Source organism: Pseudonaja textilis, chromosome 2 (assembly GCF_049901715.1).
Source record: "Pseudonaja textilis isolate UNSWEBS1 chromosome 2, rPseTex1.2, whole genome shotgun sequence".
NCBI lineage: Eukaryota > Metazoa > Chordata > Lepidosauria > Squamata > Elapidae > Pseudonaja > Pseudonaja textilis.
The window spans coordinates 150,819,336-150,839,453 of NC_141991.1; the positions used below are offsets into that span (position 1 = coordinate 150,819,336).

General features: G+C 41.4%; 1 long non-coding RNA gene across 1 annotated transcript; it reads right to left on the bottom strand.

Annotated features, from left to right (window-relative positions):
* Positions 1-6,005: 6,005 nt before the first annotated feature.
* LOC148127170 (uncharacterized) lies at positions 6,006-11,751 on the bottom strand. Its single transcript, XR_015742009.1, has 3 exons — positions 10,449-11,751; positions 9,384-9,893; positions 6,006-8,863 (listed from the first exon to the last, which is right to left on the bottom strand). It is a non-coding gene; the product is annotated as an uncharacterized LOC148127170 (long non-coding RNA).
* Positions 11,752-20,118: the final 8,367 nt, after the last annotated feature.

The window sequence follows — 20,118 nt, forward strand, 5'->3', positions numbered from 1 at the left end:
CATCCTGGTAAAGCGTGTGTCTGTCCCTGTTCTAAAGAGGAAAAAATATTGTAAAAATTTACGATACAGAAACTATTTTCTTTAAAATCTCAAAATTACTCATAAGAACAATAGGTTGTTCCTTTTGGATATCTATAGTAACTGCATACTCCAGCATGGAGTTCTTTTTTAAAAAAAAATTTCCATTATCCAACAGACTGTAGAATGCTGTAGAACTATGCTTCGTCTGAAATCTGGGTTGCAACTTCTCCAGTCTTTTATTCATTACTGGTAATGAATAACAAAGGAAATAGTTCATATGTGGCACTAAAACTCCTGGGATCTTCCGGCTTAAACCAGGCAATAATTATATTCTTTCTGTGGAAAACAGCTTTGCAAAACCAAACACTTTTTTCTGAGTTGCCAATGTTGTACCATGCATATGGATTATCCTCAATTTAATATCTAGGATTTCCAGTTTAGATGCAAATAAAAAAGAATAAACTGGAACAAAACTTTTACCTGAAATTAAGTGCAATTAGCACAAAATACATGTACCACTAGGCTATATGATTTAATGATGATATTCAGAATTAGAGTATTTTACATAGTCTTCTGAACTATAATTTCCTCTGAATTCTCTTTTCTGGGGATACTATCCAAGAAACATTTAAGATCTCTTATTGTTTAAAAGCATTAAGAAGATAGAATAGATGCTGCTCAGAAGAGCAATTCCTAAATTATGGAGCATATTTTAGCATGACAATCGAAGCAACTATCATTTTATGCTGGTATCTAAGTTAATATCCATATACAGTAGTGTATTGTTCTGGTATGAAATTATATTTGGAAAATATATATTAGAAGATTGTTTTTTTAATTCCTCTGAACCCAGTTGCATTCAATTTATTTAAAAATATATTCAAAATTAGAATTTTCTTCTGGCAACCACTCTGTAATGGAACTCTGCTCTGACCTTTCCTTTATCAAGGATATTTAAGCAGAGACTTGAAGGCTATGTATGCAGTATTAATGACATTCTTGCAACAGAAGGCTCGTCTACATGGCTTTCAATGAAGTTTCATTTTGGTTTATGCTGTTGGAAGAAATTTTCCCGAGTTCATTCCCAGCTGGGAAAAAACACAGACGCAGAAAAGAAATGAATTCCGAAGCAGCTGCCAGAAATCAATCAACCTTTATTGTCAGAGTACAACATGTGTACGAGATTGGCTGAGCCTCCCATTTGTGCAACCCCCCCCCAACACAACTCACTAGTGAAGACAGAAGTCCCCAACCCAATGAATCCTACTAACAAACACACATTCTTGTTGTACCATGTGGACTTGTTGCACAATGCACCGGCTCCACAAGTCTATTATACTATGTTGACACGAAGTTATTTTCCGTTCAGGAGTCTGACAGCCTATGGGTAGAAACTGGTCTTCAGCCTGTTGGTGCAGCTGGCTATGCTTCTGTATCTCCTACCCGATGGTAGGAGAGTGAAGAAGTGCTGAGCAGGGTGTGAGTCATCCCTGAGAATTTTCTTCACTCTTCCAACGCAGCGAGTCCTAGCGAGGTCATCTAGTGGTATCAGGGAACAGGCCACAATGTTTTGTGCTGTGCTCACCACCCTCTGTAATGTCTTTCTATCCGCGGCTGTCAAGCCAGCATACCACACCGTAATGCAATATGAGAGGACACTTTCTACAGTGTTCTGGTAAAAGGAGGTCATTAGTTGTGTTCCACTTTATTCTTTCGCAAAACCCTGAAGAAATGGAGTCTCTGTTGGGCCTTTCTGGCCACCTGGGTTGTGTTGATTTTCCAGGTAAGATCTGTGGCATTCTTTAATGATGACAAAAAGCAGGTGTGACACAGCTCAAGCATTCCTGGGTTACAATCCAGCTTGGGGTGTGTGAATCTGACCCTTTTATGCTTAATTCCCCTTTGAACCTCCTGCAGCTTGATGGGTTTATTTGTGTGCCTCTAGTTCAGGGGTCTGCAACCATAAACACTCAAAGAACCATTTGGACCCAAGTCCCAGAGAAAACACTGGGAGCCAATAATTTAACAACCGGTGTAACTGGGTGGGCATGGCCAACTTGACATCACTCACTCCCACCCACTCACCTCCTGCTCTGGAATATGGAGCGAGTCTCCATCCCCCTCCCCATCATCCTTACCTTTTCAGGACAGGCAAGGAGTGATGAGGAGGGGAAGGGAGGGGCCAGCCAGTGGTGGGATCAGCCAACAGGGAGCTGCAGCAGAGGACCAAAAGCCGCAGGTTGCAGACCCCTGCTCTAGTTAAAGTGATTGCCCTAGATCCTGTCTTCCTGCCTTAATGGGTTAATCCTGTCCCAGGACCTTTGTCTTTCTTATCCTGGGGGTTAATCTTGTCAGGAGGCAGGAAAAAGGGAGTTTCAGTTTTCCCTTGAGTTTATTTTTAGCTTGATTCTCCTTTTCTTAATAGCTCTACTTAACTATTTCTATTGTCAGCTCTGTTAGCACGGCTGCTGAGTTTTCTTTCAGTTGGTGATTCTTGGTTTTCTTAAAGGGGGAAGAACTAACTTGAGTTTTTCTTGGCATTGTTTTCTGAGGTTTCTGGTGCTATGAGGTTTCTGGCACTATCCTTTTGGGGTATATTTCCCACTATGCTAAATTGGATCAATGTATGCCTAGATGACACCAAACCTGTCATCTAAACTCTTTTAGCACTGAGCAAAAGCACTTAGACTTATATACTGCTTCACAGTGCTTTGTAGGCCTCTCTAAGTAGTTTACAGTATCAGCATATTGCCCCCAACAGTCTGGGTCCTCGTTTTACCAACCTCGAAAGGATGGAAGGCTGACTCAACCTTTCCTTTTGAATGACTTCAAGTCTTTAAAATAACTTTTCTGAGTATTAGTCACTGCATTGCACTATCTACAGTATAACTGCACCATTTCTTAGAGATAAATTTGGAAATTATCTGAAAAGAGAACTTCTATTATGCCATTATCTGAACTTTTTATATTTATAATTATAATATTGCCAAATGTGATCATGTCAAATTTCTCTTCCATTCTTATTCTAAGAGTATCTGTGTGTAGGATACAAAAAGTTATGCCACAAACTTAACGTGACTCTTTTTTATTCCATTCCTTTGTCACTAAAAGAAAGAGACTCACTTATAGAAATTCTGGAAAGAGATCTAAGTAGAGACTGTGCTAAAGACTGAAATACTGTAGAGATTTGCTTATGGAAGGCACAAGGAAGAAAAAAGTGAGATAGGTGACATTTAGCAAACAGTTTTTTCACCCAGTGAGTAGTGGAATGAGTAATAAATCATGCAAGAGACAAAAAGACAGGAAGGGCTGAAGAGACATATAGGCAGATCCTTTCTGACTTCCTGCTCCATTATATCAACTTATTGTCAACTGACAAGTGAATATTATCAAAATTTCTTAGGTACAAGTATCCCTTCCTTCCTAAATAGGAAGCTTGAATTTCATATTTTGTAGTATACTAGTACATACAGTATATTATTGTTCCTAGGAAACTTTTGTAATTTACTGACCAACAGGAGGCAGTGTATGACCAGTTTTGTCCTTATTGGGACTCCTTGGGTACATGAAACCATTATAATTAATGTGAGAACTTGACCAGGAATTGGATTTTCAGGCTATGGCACTTTATAGCATACTCTGCTTTATAAAACCCCTCCCTGATTTGAAGGTATGCCACGTTAGCATTTATTAGAGGTTAAATAAGGACAGTGTGTATTCACTGTATAGTTCACATATTGTGTTTATTCATTACCGATTCTATTATTTGACGCTAGTTTTAAGGATGAACCTTGAGGAAAATATAAGTGTAAGCATTGGGGGCTCCTGGTCAGTTTTTCATCGTGCAACTGCCTTGTTTTATTCCTATAATCTTAATGAGAAATAACAGGTGTAATATTTTCTTTGTAATCCTCAAATGCAGCATTCTCTTTCTATTACACAAAACCCACAATTTTTCTAATTTTTTGCCTCCCCGCTTCATTAAGGAAAAAGAGAGCCACTGTGAAGAGGTTTTTAACTAATAGAACAATCCTAAGCATATCCAAGATTATTTGATTATATCTCCCCAGATACTTCTTTTTCTATAGAATTGGAGATCAAAGATTTTGGTTCTCTCTCTTATTTTTGGAGAAAATATTCTGAGCAGGGCAATATCCTACTCATACAAGGACCTATCTTAATTGAAAATTTACCAGTGTCATCAAACCAGCCTGTCTTAATTGGAGGAGGCATTATTAAATGATTTCAATTGTCAAAACCTCTCTCTGTAAATAAAGCCAGAAATTTATACTGCTGCAAGATATGATATTTTTAAAAAGTAAATTCTTTCAGTAGTAACCTGCCCACATGTAACATCTTCCTAAATAAATAGCCCATAATTCTCCAAAGGTAAAGATTGCATCTCCAAGAATTCTTAAGATGGCACAATCAACATATTTATCTGGAAGACCCAAGTTGAAGAAAGTTAAGCTAGCTCATGTAAGTGGTTGGTTTAAACCAAGTTGTGCACTTCCCAGGTGGATTTGGGAACCATATCTCTCATTACTTCTTATTGCACTTAGGGAGGCAAAGGCATTCAATAGAACATTATCCTTTTTATTGCTTCTCTATGCAATCTGAGAACACAAAGAGAAGTAAGCCTGATCAAACAATCTCTGTTGGGTCATGAAGAGTCAAACATAACTGGACAAGATTTTATCTGCCCCTACACTCTTTAAAACACTAGGTTTTTTAAATTAAACACCAGGTGTTGCTGCAATGTCTACAAGAAAAAAAATTGTGACAGAATTATAGCTGTCAATTTGTGCCAATATTTGTAGATAGAACGATCTTTGGAAAATGATACTTACACACATTATTATTGGCTTTCCACTCATATAAACCAGGGAGTGACCCTAACTGTTTAAGAACATGTATTTTCTTAACAGGGATGTTTTATCCACTATTAATGTATTATAATGTGCCAGTACTATTTTTTATATATTGTAAATATATTTATTTTTATTTATTTATTTTTGTCAATTGCTTACAAGATAATAGGTATAAATAAAAACATAGTTATGAGTACACGGATACATATAAGAAAAATAAAAGAAACAACAAGACAGGGACAATCTACTTAATTTAATCTATTCAATCTACTCTGCAATAATCTTGCAATCTCTTTCTGTGGGATCTGGTGAGATATTTCTGTGTAATCCCTTCCTCTCAATCCATTTTATAAACTTTAACCCTTAAATTTCTAGAACAGCCACTATGAACAACAATAGAAATGGATATAATGGTTTCAATTATTTATCAACCAATCCTAATGTGCATTATTACAAAATTCATATTTTTGAATTATAAATTTGCCCATTTGACTTATGGTTTCATTCAACTCAGATTTATTTATTTGTTTATTCATTCACTTTATTAAATTTATATGCTGCCTATCTCACTATCCAGAGCAACTCTGGGCAGCTTTGTGGTTTTCCTGCAAACTATTTAAGAGATTGGGCTCAAAGATTTGTGTGTCTAGTCCTCCACCTTGCCATGGGAGTACTAATGTTGTTTCTTCTATTCCTCTGTGAAATTCTCTCTCTTTTTATACTAGTCACTTTTTTGAGCATACAAATAAGCATAAACAGGAAATAAAGGTCAGTATAGAGCCAGGGTAGGTGGGAGGGCCAGCAGCTGATCATTGGAGAGAACAGGTTCACTCACAGATGATTGTCGGAGCTACTGGTTTGGCCAATACCACCACTGACTGTCATCAACAGTGCATCCAATCCTATTGTTTGCAGTCCCTACCAGAGAAGCTCTAGCTCAAATATCTCACTACATGTAAGGACTCTGTATTAATAGGTACAACCTTACTCCTGTGACACTATAGCTACTAGTGCCAACAGACTCCGTGTTCAATCAGATTACAGATTATTTTAATTAAAATAAATTCAGATAAAAAAGTGTTACTTAACAGGCATATCAAAAAGTACCTGACCACTCAACCCACTACAGCACAACCAACAGAAGCTATGAAAAACTGCCATACATAAAAAATATCTCAAAAATAACCAACAAACTACTATAGCCACATGGCTTCACCATAGCACACAAAGCAACTATAAAGCCCTCCAAAACATATTAAGTAAACCTGAAGACTCATTGAGTCCCAGAAGAAAGAACAGGAGTCTTCTACAGCATATTGTATAAGGACTGCAACAGCTACTGCATAGGACCGATAAGACAGAAGACTAGTAGAGGTCATCCATGAACACTAATCAGAAGACATGATGCAAACTATTAATTTCATGATGTGAAAACTATACTCCCACTAATCTACCCAAAATTGCATTTGTTTTTTTTTTCTAAGCCACATCACATCACATTGCCAGTTCATATTCAGTTTAAATACTGAATAATAATGATCACTCTTTCAATATTTTTTTCTAGGATATCCAGCTCAATTTTGGGTTGTTAACAAATATGAGCAGCATTCCCCCCAAGTCCATTCAATTTATTAATAAAAACATTGAAGATTACAGTGGCTATGACTGAGCCTTCTGGCACCTTGCTTCATACCTCTCTCCAGTTTAATGAAAGGCCTTTGAAGTATACTTTTTTGAGTATAATCTTCAAGCCAGCTATGAACAAACTTAGTTGTGATGCCCTTAGACCTATGCATAACTGGCTTCTTGTTATAAATAGCATGGGGTATATTGTCAAATGCTTTGCTGAAATCAAGATACATTCTATCCAGCCTTTATCAGAAGTTGGGCAGATCGTCATCGAGGTTGTTCACATCTTTGTCTCAAAAATACATTTCTACTATCATCACCATTGCTTTCCTTATGGAAATTGCTTTTTGTTTCAGTTTCTGTTGTAGTGTCTCTTTCATCTGATGTAATAAAACTGCTTTGTCCTCAGGTTTCTAGGCAAAAACTGGCGTGGCTAGATTTCCAAGGTCAGAAACTCCAATAAGGAGATTTTTAGGAACTAATGTTATGAAATAATTCCCACTACTACAGTACATCAAATGCAAGTCCTATTTATAGTGAAATCAAGGTTCAAATTCTTGCTCTTCTTATTCCATTTGTACTGTGTAACAGATTTGAAGCCACTCTTTTGGAGGGGAGGGGCAATTTCTGTTTGTCTTATTTTGGTATGAGACTTTCCTTTTGTTTGTGAACCTGCTGAGAACTGGCTCTCTCATGAGGAATAGTCACTTGCTGTTCAAATCCTTTGAATATTTCTTCAAACACGGAAAATAGAACTAAGATCGTATTCACAAACAACTGGAACCATGCCACAAAATGTTCATTCTATCCATTTTCATGTAAAAAAGCTTTAAAATTTTCTTTTTTGTTCCTTTTTAGCACGTTCAGCTGAGCCAAGTGCACCCTGTTGACAGAAGAACATTTGATAGCCTATCATATTTACTTGCTGAACTCCATGGGCAAAACCCCTCTTATTGCTCCCTGGACTTGCTGGCTTATATTCTCCAGTTCCTGTTTGTGTGGTGTATAGCAGTCATTCAGTTTTTATTTCCTAATGCTAATTGTTTATATTGGGTAGGGTAACCTACAATATGTGTGCAGTGCTGAATGTAACCTCACATATATACATAAAAGATTTGTTTATTTTCTCTCTCTCTGGCTGTTACGGTTTTCTGCAATAATCATGTATTTTGTCATCCCTGAGGATCTGGGCCATGACAACTATGTGACTATGCACCACTAACTGGATGCAAAGAAAAAAATACAGGACAATAGTGGTAGTAGTAGAAACTAATAAGGTTTTAGGGAAGAAAACTCCTGTGAAAATTGTAAAATCAAAATTTTCAAGCTCTTTCCTTGCATGACTTATCAATGGGACTACAATTTTACAATAGGGATTATGAAGCTCACTTAAGTTTTTTTTTAATTTCACAATTTTCATCAGTTACAATCCATTACAAAACTTGATTATTCATAGCAAACAGCTTGTTGCCTTGGCACCTTTGATGTTTAGATAAATGTATCAGAACCAGTATAAAGATTATGAGTGAAAACACTGATGATGAAACCAGTATCATTATCTTGGAAACGGTATAGTTATCACAAAATACTGAAGGAGGTCTAGCACAAATGTTGTACATCTGTTTGTGGCTTTGCTAATCAAGGTAAACTCTTACGACATACAGTTATCATTCTCAAACTTGAGTGTAAATTTGAGAGTGGAAACAAATGCCAATGCCCTATCAGACCAAGCTCTAGACTTACCTCTCCATTTTATTTGGAGAAACAGCCTTATAGGGTGCACCTAGTAACTCCCATCTCAGAAAAAGATGTCATTTCTCTCCACAAAGCAGAAAGTTACTTGGTGCTCTACCTCACCAGAAGGTTCTGCCAGTCATTCAGAGGTACAGGTGCTTACAAGAAGAGGAATCTCAGGCCTGATAAGAGCAGGACACAATAACACAGGGCTGGTGGGAAATGACAGCTGATGTCATGATGAAGTGGTACGGATGAGCAGAGTTTTGCAAAGTCCTGTCGATTTCTTCAAGCCAGGAGGCTCTATGGGGCCAAAAGTCACCCTATAAGGGTTATGAAGGTAGAGGGGATACTTTGGTGGTTGCAAGGAGAGTGCAGCCTCCCCATTTGACAAGAAAGCTCCTTTAATCAGAGGAAGAGAAGATGGGCATTATGGCTGAACAGAAGCCGTGACAGCTGAAACGGAAGAGAAGAAAAGATCCTGAAACAGTATGCTTGATATGGGTAAGAATTTTCTAACGTAGGCCATGGAATTTCCCCTATGGAAAGTGGAACTCAACTGAGGTGATAAGCAGCAACTAAGACCTGGACTGGAGCCACTGTCAGATCTGGAAAAGAAAGAAAGTAAATAATACTTATAATTATTATGTGTATAAGACTTATTATTTGTATTTAAAAGAGATTGTACCCAGAGAGTGCACTTTTTTTATGAATATGGAAATTTTATGTATAACAAAGAAAATTGAACAATTATTATTATTATTAATGATGATGATGATGATTTCAAGCTGTTTGGTAAAACAAAGTGAACTGAATTCATTAATTGAAAGCACAAAAGAATTTAGCCAGGACAGCGGCATGCACTTTGGAATTGACAAATGTGCAACAATGGCAATCAAAGCAGGCAAGGTCATAGAAGATGATGGAATAGAACTTGAAAATGAAGAAATGATAAAGGCAATGAAACCAGAAGCAGGCTACAAATACTTAGGGATTTTAGAAGCCTCTGATTTAATGCATAATAAAGTCAAGGAATCAACTCCAGCCAAGTATGTTCGAAGAATTTGCAAGATTTTAAAGTCCAAATTGAGTGGTGGAAACATCATAAAAGCAATATCTGGGCTATACCTTTGATTCAATACTCTGCAGGAATAATTGACTGGACCCTGATGGAGCTGGACAATTTGGATGGAAAAACAAGGAAGCTTATGACTATGAATCATGCCTTGCATCCTAAAAGTGATGTTGATCAATTATATTTACCAAGAGCAGAGGGTGGTCAAGGTCTCCTACAAGTAAAGCAGACTGTAGAAGAAGAAAGACACCGCTTGAATGACTACATCCAGAAAAGTGAAGAGCCAATGATTAAGGAAGTACATAAAGGAGGCCTTTTGAAGACAACCAAGTCAAAAGCTGAATACAAAAAAGAAGTAATTGGGAAGCGAATTGAAAATTGGAAAAGCAAAGCTATACATGGCCAATACCTGAAAAGTATTGAAGGCAAAGCTGACCAAAAGCTTACTTGGAATTGGCTAAAATCAGGAATACTGAAAAAAGAAACTGAAGGCTTTATTTTGGCTGCTCAAATTGCATGAAGGCAAAGATTCAGCATGTCACCACCAACAGCAAATGCCTCCTCTGTAATGAGAAAGATGAAACAGTTGACCATTTAATAAGTGGGTGCAGCAAAATTTCACAAACTGACTACCTAGAACGCCATAACCGAGTTGCTAAAATCATTCACTGGAAACTGTGCCAAAAGTTTGGATTTAAGTATAGTAACAACAACTAGGAACATCAGGTTGAGAGGGTTCTGGAGAATGAAAAAATCAAGATCTTGTGGAACTTCAGAATTCAGACAGACAGGCACTTGGCCCATAACACACCTGACATAACAATAGTTGAAGAAAAAAAAGTTTGGTTCATTGACATTGCAGTACCTGGTGATGCACAAATTAAAGACGTGTAGCAAGAAAAAAATCACAAAGTATCGGGACTTACAAATTGAAATTAGGACTCGAGCTGTTGAGCTACCAACCAGCCCCAAAGGGTGTGAATCTCACTAAAGATATAATCATCATCATCATCATCCCCATGCCTGTGCCTGGACGGCTATCGGGTGCAATCCCTTTGGGATTACTGGTTTTTGGATCAGTAGTGGCTTAGCTACCATGAACCAACCCAGGCACTTACCATCACCAATGATGAGAAGAAATCAACAAAATTCCATACCGGATTGGTCATTGCCCGGGTCAACAAGGACCACGTCAGATGCTATGGCTCCTGGACATCCGTCAAAAAATGGGCTACACGGCTCAATTGCTGCTACTGCTGGGGAACCAGGTGTGCAACTGTAAAGTGACTGGGACAGAAGCACAAAACTTGGACAGCCAAAGAAAATCGAGAAATTATAAGGAGCAAATATCAATCCAAAATAACTGTTAGATGAAAAATTAAAGAGGCTATCTGAGTTAAAAGTAAAAGTCAGATTTCAGATGGAATAAAAAACAAAGCAGGTCATCCTTTCCTTTAAAAATGCTTTTACAGTACTGTTTTGGAATTCCCTCTTTGCCATATTTTAACATCTTAAAATATCTATTTAAAGTATCTATTTAGCCAAGTCTTCTGTTACATGGGAATTGTGAGACTTTTTGATCTAATTTTATATTGCCTATAATATCATAGTTTTTAATCTATTTGTGATTTTCAACTTTCTTATTTTGCTTAAATACCACAAACAATTATTTTTCATTATTCTCATTCTGATATTTGGATGAAAAGCAATTGGTTTTAAAATAAATACTGTTTCTATATATATTCTAAATTCTTTATATGATTAATACTATATTCAGAATAAATGTGTAATGACATTATAATTGTATTCATCTTTATGTTGTATCAGCTAGATAAAAGAAACATTTTAAAAAGGTTTCATATTATGTAGCATTTTGTTCTCTGCTTATCATTCCATTAAATCCTTGCAACAAAACCAGATTCATATGTTCAGAACGTTACAATTTCTTTCTTAAATTTATTTTGGAGATAAATATTCTAAAATAATCTAAAATCTCTCTGCCAAAAATATAATTATTTTACATGTTATCTCTTCTTTAATCAGCTCTTTTCATGGTAGAAAAGTATACCTTAGATATTGGAGGATTTTAACATTGTCATTTACTAAAGAGCTGAATATGAACAATTAACATTAGTTAAAAATAACATATGATCAGATTTTACAGCATGCAAACTATTTCTGTTTCCTTTTGCACATTTAATCACAGAATTATTATTACTGAAAAATCTAAAATGGTTGAGATGTGAACAAGCAGTGTTCAGACCTGTGTAAATGTGGAGAAGGTGCATTCCAATTTCAAAGCTAGGAAAAAGAAAAGAACACTCAATAGATCATTGACTTGAAAACAGGAGAAAGAGGTTTAAAACCCTTTGGCTGAAGCTGCATGCTACCCCTAGTTTTAGAAGCCAATGAAAACAAAGCTGGAGCTGTTTTGTTTGAGCAATGAGAGGCTGAACCAGAGCATGAGTGCAACAATACTTTATTTTACAATAAAGGGCTGACCGTGCTTGCCAAGCCTGGAACTGGCTCGCAGCAATCAGCAACCGGTTGGACCCCGCAGCCTGCTTTTATAGCTGGCTGCTGGGGAGAGCCAACCAATGGGAATGGGGGGAATAACGCCCACGTAAAGTGAGTGGACCTGAGTGAGAACTCCTTGAGTCCTCAGGACATAACACCCCTTCCCCCCAGATGCGAACATGCATAGTCCTTGAGGTAGACGGGGGTTTGTGTTGGCGCCCGGAACGGCGCAACTCGGGAACATTGTCTGTCTGTTCGGTACCAGTCTGTGATGGTCGAGCCGGCATAGTGTCGCCAACACTCTCTCTGGACTGGGCATCCTCGGGAACCACCGGGTTGGTTACTGGGGTCGAGCTCTCGTGGGTTGGATCAGGCTGGTCAACTCTCTGGGCGCTGTTGTCCGAGTTTGGGCTGACCGGGCGACCGCTGGTGCAGACTGGTCGCTGGGTACGATGTGGCTGGGCGGCGGATGAGGCGGTTCCCCTTCGACTGGAGACTCTGGATTCTTGTTGGCAAGGGTGCTGAGGCGCCTTCTAAGCTGGTCTATATGTCTCCTCCAGACGCGACCATCCTCCAGCCTGACTCTATACGATCTCGGCCCGGTGATGGCGATGACCTCGCCTGGAATCCAAAGTGGGTCCCCAGCGAAATTCCTTGCGAATATCGGCTCCTGTAACAAAAATGCCTAACCCCGAAGTAGAAGCGAGGGAGAGTCAGGGCAGTATTGTGGGTGCAATCTGTCCAATACAGTCCTCAGGCGCCGGCCCATCAGAAGTTCCGCTGGGGACTTATTGGTGACTGCACAGGGGGTTGAGTGCTGGCTCATCAGGAACCGTGCGAGTTTGTGGTGCCAGTCATCCCTGCCAAACCTAGCGAGGGCCTCTTTGGTGGTCCTGACGGCCCTTTCAGCCAACCCATTACTGGCAGGGTGAAATGGGGCTGTGAAAATGTGGCGAATGCCCAGGTTGGCAGCAAAACGGCTGAATTCTACTGATGCGAACTGTGGGCCATTATCGGAGACAATGGAGTCGGGTAGTCCATGTGTAACGAACAGGCGCGTTAACACGTTGGTGATTGCTAGTGTGGTGGTCGTGGATAGCTGTGCCACGTCTATCCATTTGGAATAAGCGTCCACGACCACTAGGAACATCTTTCCATGCACGGGCCTGCCAGATCGATATGGATTCTAGACCAAGGGGCGTTGGCGCTCTCCCATCTGGTAGGGGTGGCGATGGGGGAGCAGGACGGGATTCCTGGCAAATGCTGCAGGAACTTACCCAATTGACAATGTCCTCGTCTAGACCCGGCCACCACACGTAGCTGCGTGCTAATGCCTTCATTCTCACAATGCCGGGTGTCCTCGTGCAACGCCTCCAGGACTCGGACGCAGCGAGGTCGGAATGACCACTCGAGTGCCCCACAGTAGACAACCCTGCAAACTGGACAGCTCCTGCATGCGAGTCTTAAAGGGTGCGAATTTGTTATCAACGTTGCCTCCCGGCCACCCCCTCCTCACCCAGTCGAGCACCTGGGCGAGTGTTTGGTCTGCCTTGGTTTTAGCGGCGATGTCAAGGGCGGTGATGGGCAGGTCCAACTGGGTGATTTCGAAAATGGCGTTGACAGGAGCTGGGTCTTCAGCCGGAGCGGGTAAGGGGCAGCGACTGAGAGCGTCGGCATGGGATAGAGTTTTGCCCGGGCGGTGAATAAGTTTGTATGAGTAGGCCGCTAGGAAAAGTGTCCACCTTGTCATTCTAGGGGAAAGGACTTGAGGTGTCTGTTTGTCGCCGGCCAGTAGGCCCAGGAGGGGCTTATGGTCGGTGACCAGTTCAAGAAATGGCCAAAAGGAATTCGTGAAACTTTTTCACGGCTGCAACAGCTGCTAGGGCTTCCTTGTCTATTTGGCTGTAATTTCGCTCCGTGGCCGAGAGCGTCCTGGAGAAAAAGGCGATGGGGCCTCGGCGCCATTGGGGAGTCTGTGACTAAGGACCGCCCCAATTCCAAAAGGGATGCGTCTGCTGCCAGTACTAAAGGAAGGTTGGGGTCGAATTGGATGAGCACTGCCTCTGGCGTAAGTAGTGATTTGACGGCGTTAAACGCCTGGTCTTCTTTGTGCCCCCAGTGCCACGGTGACTTTTTGTCTAGTAATCTGTGTAGGGTTCGGCTACTGAGGCTTTATGGGGCAAGAAGGATGCATAAAAGTTCAGCAGCCCTAAGAAAGCTTGTAGCTCCGTTTTGGAGGTTGGTGTGGGAGCTTCGTGGATTGCTCTAACCTTGGACTCCAGGGGGTGAATGCCAGAGGCGTCAATTTTATAACCCAGAAAGTCCACCTGTCTAGTGGCAATGGCGCATTTTTTTTTTTTTAACTTGAGGCCATGCTGTCTGAACCTCTCTAACACTGCTCGCACTCTCTGGAAGAGTTGGGGTCTGTCCCTGGCCGAGACCAAGATGTCGTCAAGTAGGGTACTACACCAGGAGGCCCTGTAAAATCCGCTCCATGAGGGATTGAAAAATACCCGGGCAACACTTACGCCAAATTGGAGACGCTTGCATCGGAAGGCACCCCTGTGAGTGACGATGGTCTGAAGTTCCGCTGTTTGGTTATCAACAGGGAACTGCTGATATGCTTGAGACATGTCCAATTTAGCAAAAATACTGCCCGGCTCGAATGTGTGCAATAAGTGCTGAATGACGGGCACAGGGTAGGCGCTAACTTGTAAATATTTATTGATTGTTGTCTTGTAGTCCGAGCAAATTCTCAGGCTACCATCTTTTTAAGGGTGTGACGATGGGCGTCTCCCACTTGGCGAAATCTGTTGGCTCAATGACCCCTTGTTTTAGTAGTTTATCCAATTCAGCGTCTAGTTTTGGTCGAATAGCAAATGGAACTCTACGTGGTTTTAATCTGATTGGGACTGCCTGGGGGTCAACGGTGAACGAGATGGGGGTTCCATTATAACACCCCAGCTCCTCGCTGAACACATCTGCGTAGTCAGCAAATAAGGAGTCAGCGTCTGAGGTTGAGACAGCATGGACTCCTGTTAACCCTAGGCCGAGGTGGGGAAACCAATCGAGCCCCAATAAGGTGGGTAGATTGCCGTTAACTACCACTAGAGGTAGGTGGCCTTTAAAAGCTCTAAAACTGACAAAGAACTTGCCTCTGCTGATCACGGAAATGGCCTTCCCCTGGTAGTCCTTCAGACCGAACTGGCATCTCTGAAGCCGGGTAGTAGATAGGCTGGGGTGGAGTCTCTTGAGGGTGTTCCACGAGATTATTGAGAGCGCTGACCCTGTGTCAACCTCCACGTGGCACGGTTTACCTTCTAGGGAAACGGAGAGAGAAATTTTACTAACAGCGTGGCAAGTACGCCTGGCAAGGCGGTGCGTGTGACAGTTTAATACTTGCCTCTGTGGTCCCGCGTGAGAGGACGGGGGTCTGTGTGCAGCGCTTTGGGGGCTTGGCAGACTCTCGCGATGTGCCCCTCTTATGGCAGTTGTTGCAAGTGGCTCCTTTAAACTTGCAGGTGGCCCTTTGATGCGATCCCCACAGGCTAGGCACAATGTGATGTGCTTGGGTGGACCGGTGTATTCTTGTTTGGCCCCTACCTGCGACCGTCTGTCGTTGGCGAGGCGGTGGACGTCGTTTTCATCGTTGTGGGTTTCCTCCGCTTCCACCTCTTCGGAATGGACTGGGACGATGCTAGCTTGGCACTTGGGCCCTGAATTTCGGTGGCTGAGTTCGTTGCTAGCTCGGCTGCTAGGGCCTCCTCGACCGCTTGCGCGAGGTTGAGGTCTTTTTTGCTAGCAGGCGCCTCTGTAGGTTGAGATCCTTGACCCCACAAACTAATTGATCGAGGAGCATGTCCTCCAAGTATGTTCCAAACCCGCAGTGCAGGGCTGCTGTTCTGAGGGCGGCCATATATTGATTGATGGTCTCCTTACTTGATTGCTTCCTCATACGGAACGTGAACCTCCTGGCGATTTGTGAAGGCCTGGGAGCGTAGTGGTTAGTGAGGATCTCAAGCAACTCGGACCACGAACGTTTTTCAATTCTCTCGGCGCTACGAGTGCTGCGGCGGTATCGAAGCGGTGGCTCCGCAGTAGATTAGGAAATAGGATTTTTCCGATGCTCTCCGCATCCGCCAAGCCGACCGCATCGATGTAATGATTGAAGCAGTTCTTATACGACTCCCACTTCTCTTCGTCTGGTTTAAACGCCGGGAATACTGGGTTGGAACTCATGGTGCTGGAAGCGGCTGGGCTACCTGCGGAAAAAATCTCTCTGGGACTACGGGCGCTCGTGAGTGATATCAGCTCTGGAGAGGTTTTTTTGCTACCCTCTCTTTCTCTCTCTGGGTTACCACGTTGGCTGCTAGCCGTTGGAGGTGTCTTGATTCGCGCCAAAAGTGGGCGCTAGTGACTTCCTACAGCGCTGTGCTGTGTCTCCTACTGGCTCGAAATTCAAATGACACCCGTTTGAATTTCGCGCCAAACTCTAGAGCGGCTGCGGCTCGCAGCGCTTCACTTTCCCTGCAGCGGGGCTAACAAGCGGCTACAGACGCTTCTAACTTTGAATCCGACCGCTTTCTCTGGCTGCGGATCAGCGTTTGCTCTTTTTGATCGCTCGTATTGTTGGCTGACCGCTCTCTCTGGCTGCGGATCAGCGTTTCCCTTGTCGCCAGCCGATCGCTCTCTCTGGGCTGCGGATCGGAGGCTAGTGACTCAGCGGTTGCAAGGTGCTTCTGGTAGCCATCCCATCCTCGTCGCCAGTGTTTTGTTTGAGCAATGAGAGGCTGAACCAGAGCATGAGTGCAACAATACTTTATTTTACAATAAAGGGCTGACCGTGCTTGCCAAGCCTGGAACTGGCTCGCAGCAATCAGCAACCGGTTGGACCCCGCAGCCTGCTTTTATAGCTGGCTGCTGGGGAGAGCCAACCAATGGGAATGGGGGGAATAACGCCCACGTAAAGTGAGTGGACCTGAGTGAGAACTCCTTGAGTCCTTAGGACATAACAGGAGCGACTTGTTCCAATTTCCCCAATGCTAAAATAAGTTGATCTCAAGAAATCATGGCCATCTCTGTATTTGCTCATACTTCAAGCATTTGTCTAAACAATTGCTCCAACTTCTTCTTAAGGAGTTGTGAAACTCCTTAAGAAGGAGTTTGGAATTGAAACATTTGATAAGGTTTGAAGAAATTAGCCAAGAGATTTGGCTTGGTGGCAGATCTAGATAGTTTACAGTTCTCCGTATATCTCAGCTTTAAACATTACAAAGCACAATATTTGTAGTTAAACATTTAAAATATAAATTCATTAAAAAAGAGTACTAGATTTCAGGGGCAAATAGAACATAATGCAGGATTTAATTCATTTAATATCATGACATTCTGGAGCAAACTCATCAGATTGAGAGGAAAAAACAGCAATATTATCTTGCCTATCTTGTCTCGTCCTTTACTACATAATTACCATGTTCTACGAGCCAGTGGTGCAGTGGTTAGAGTGCAGTACTGCAGGCTACTTCTGCTGCCTGCTGGCTGCCTGCAATTTGGCAGTTCAAATCTCACCAGGCTCAAGGTTGACTCAGCCTTCTATCCTTCCGAGGCGACTAAAATGAGGACCCAAATTTTGGGGGGCAATATGCTGACTCTGTAAATCGCTTAGAGAGGGCTGTGAAGCATTGTGAAGCGGTGTATAAGTCTAAGTGCTATTGCTATTGCTTTTGCTATTCTTAGATTGATAGGAATAGGATAATTTTATCTTCTATTTTCACCAAATCCCACGTTTGGATTTTTTTTCTAGCTATGTTGTTTTGCCTTATTGCTGTATCAATTTATGTAATAGCAAAATTCAAAAAAATATTTTGTACCTGTGAAATGTATTTTGCAAACGATTTTTGTGTAGAAAAAGGCACCTAAATACTTTTCCTAACAAATGTATTATTTCATGCATTTCTCAAGTTTTGGATTGTGTCACAACTTTCTAAAAAAAGCATGACTTCTGTAAATATATTTTTCAGTTGTTCTTATTTAACCAGGAGCTTTGAAATCAGCGTGTTTTTGGAGTGTTCTTTCATATTATACTCCAGCAGACCAACCTTGTATACAGTGTGGGAAGGAAAATCCATTTGGTTCAGTTCCAAGCTGGGAGAAAGATGCTGGAAACAACATGGAGGCTGATTGGAAAGAGAAGTTTATTGATAGAGCAGAACCAGCAATCACATATGATTCTGGGCAGGTAAAAAAATGGAGATGAGAGTGTGTGGGTTTTTATATCTTCTTTGGGCTTTGTATTTGAGCTTCCTGTTCCTTTGCAAGAACATGTCCTTTAATATTCTATTGGCTGTTATCAGATTCCTATGGGATCATGTAGGGGTTACGTAGGAGTCATAGCTGGCTCTATAGGCAAAAGAGGAACTGCAAATCCTGGGTGCTTGTCTGAGCTAATCTGCTCAACCTTTAGCTTATTGTTTTATTGTTTATCTGAGCTCCCAGGTTTCTGTGACTTTGAAGTTTGGACTGTTCTGGGGGTGGTGCAATGAAGGGGCTTGTGTTCTGAAAGGTGTTGGGCAATTCCTATTGTGGCTAATGGCTTTTGTCCTGTGCTGGATCTTGGGTGAGGGGTTGCTTTCTAATCCTACCATTCTGCCAAGGAGTTTCAAAATATGTCTTGAATGGATTTCTCCCTGCAGTATTTGCTTTGCTTATGAATAGAGCAATCTAGATGCTTGTCCTCCTCTTTCAATAAGCTCTTTATCTCAAGTGCTGGCATCTACTGTGGGCTATTAATTTGGGGACTGCTTTCTGACTTTAAAGAGCATGTTTCTCCATTTCTCCTTTAGGGAAATATAATATTCTGCCTTTTTAATATTTTCCAAAATATTTCATTCTTCTAGGAGGGGGTCTTTCCACAACAGGTACGCCTCACTTTATAAATGATCTTTTAGCAACACCAATAGAAGTTACTACGGATCCCAAAAAGGTACTTACAACCTCGATATTAAGTTTTGACAGTCACCCCACTCATATGGCCATGAGATGGCATTTTGGGCACCCAGCAATTGGCACATGTTTACAGTGGTTCCCAGCATACTCCACTAGTAAAATGTAAAGTGTCTGTTTTATTCTGTGAAGTTTAGAACAAAACTTAAATATAGAACTTTCTTATACAAGGAGTACCCAGCCCCCCAATCTAATTTTAAAATAAAAACCAAAGTTCAAATGTTTTACCTCACAGAATTACTCAGGTCACACAATAAACCAGGTATACCCTATATGGGACTTCAACTAAATATCATTTATATATCCCACATGCCTTCTGGGGAAAAAAAATATTTACAATCTTCCAAAAGGCCATAGGCATAAAAGCCACTCTCATCTCAGAAAGCAAGCTGTTCCAGAACAAGAGATGAAAAAATGGAAACGATCTGGAGACTTTTTAGTGATTCAATATAATAGAAAAAAAATGAGCAGATGAATGAATGTAAGGAGACTGAGAAGCAGGCTCATCTGGGTAGGTGGAGGACCTGTCTATGAATACAGGATGTAGCAGTTTTATGTCCATTTAAGAGATTTAGCGCACAATGATGATCCGTAAAAGAACAACATGGCTAAATTACATCAGCTGACTAGGGCAGAGAAGGACAGACAACTGGGGTTTCAGCACTTGGGGCTTATTCTTACCTTTGCTTTACATTCATGTTATTTAGATTTTAACACTACTCATAGAATCATAAAATGACAGAGTTGGAAGGGACCTTGGAGGTCAATTGGTTCACCGTCCCATGAAACGTACTTCTGTTTTGCAAAAAAAAAAAAAAAAAAATAGAAACTCCAAACGTGTATTTTAGAACAGAGGTCTCCAACCCCTGGGGCCAGTGGATCAGTACCAGTCCTGTGGCCTGTTAGGAGCCAGGCTGCTCAAGGGAACAAAGCTTCTTCTGCGCATACATGGGATCTTGATAGCACAAGAAACCACCCACTCCCCCCACAAAATATCCACGAAACCAGTCCCTGGTGCTAAAAAGGTTGGAGACCGCCGTTTTAGAGCACATGGTTTTTTTCCAGCACTCCTAGTAAATTGTCGGGCAAGTGGCGGTACTTTTAGCCTCAACAATAGGCCCTTCTGTAAAATGAAATTTTGTAGAAGCAGAAAAGTGGATTCCCAGGCTATTTTCTGTAAAACTTTCTCAATTATCTCATCTCAGAGGAGACAGCAGTTTCTTATGTTTGCCTTAAGAATCAGTCCTTTCTTGTTTGCACACACAATAG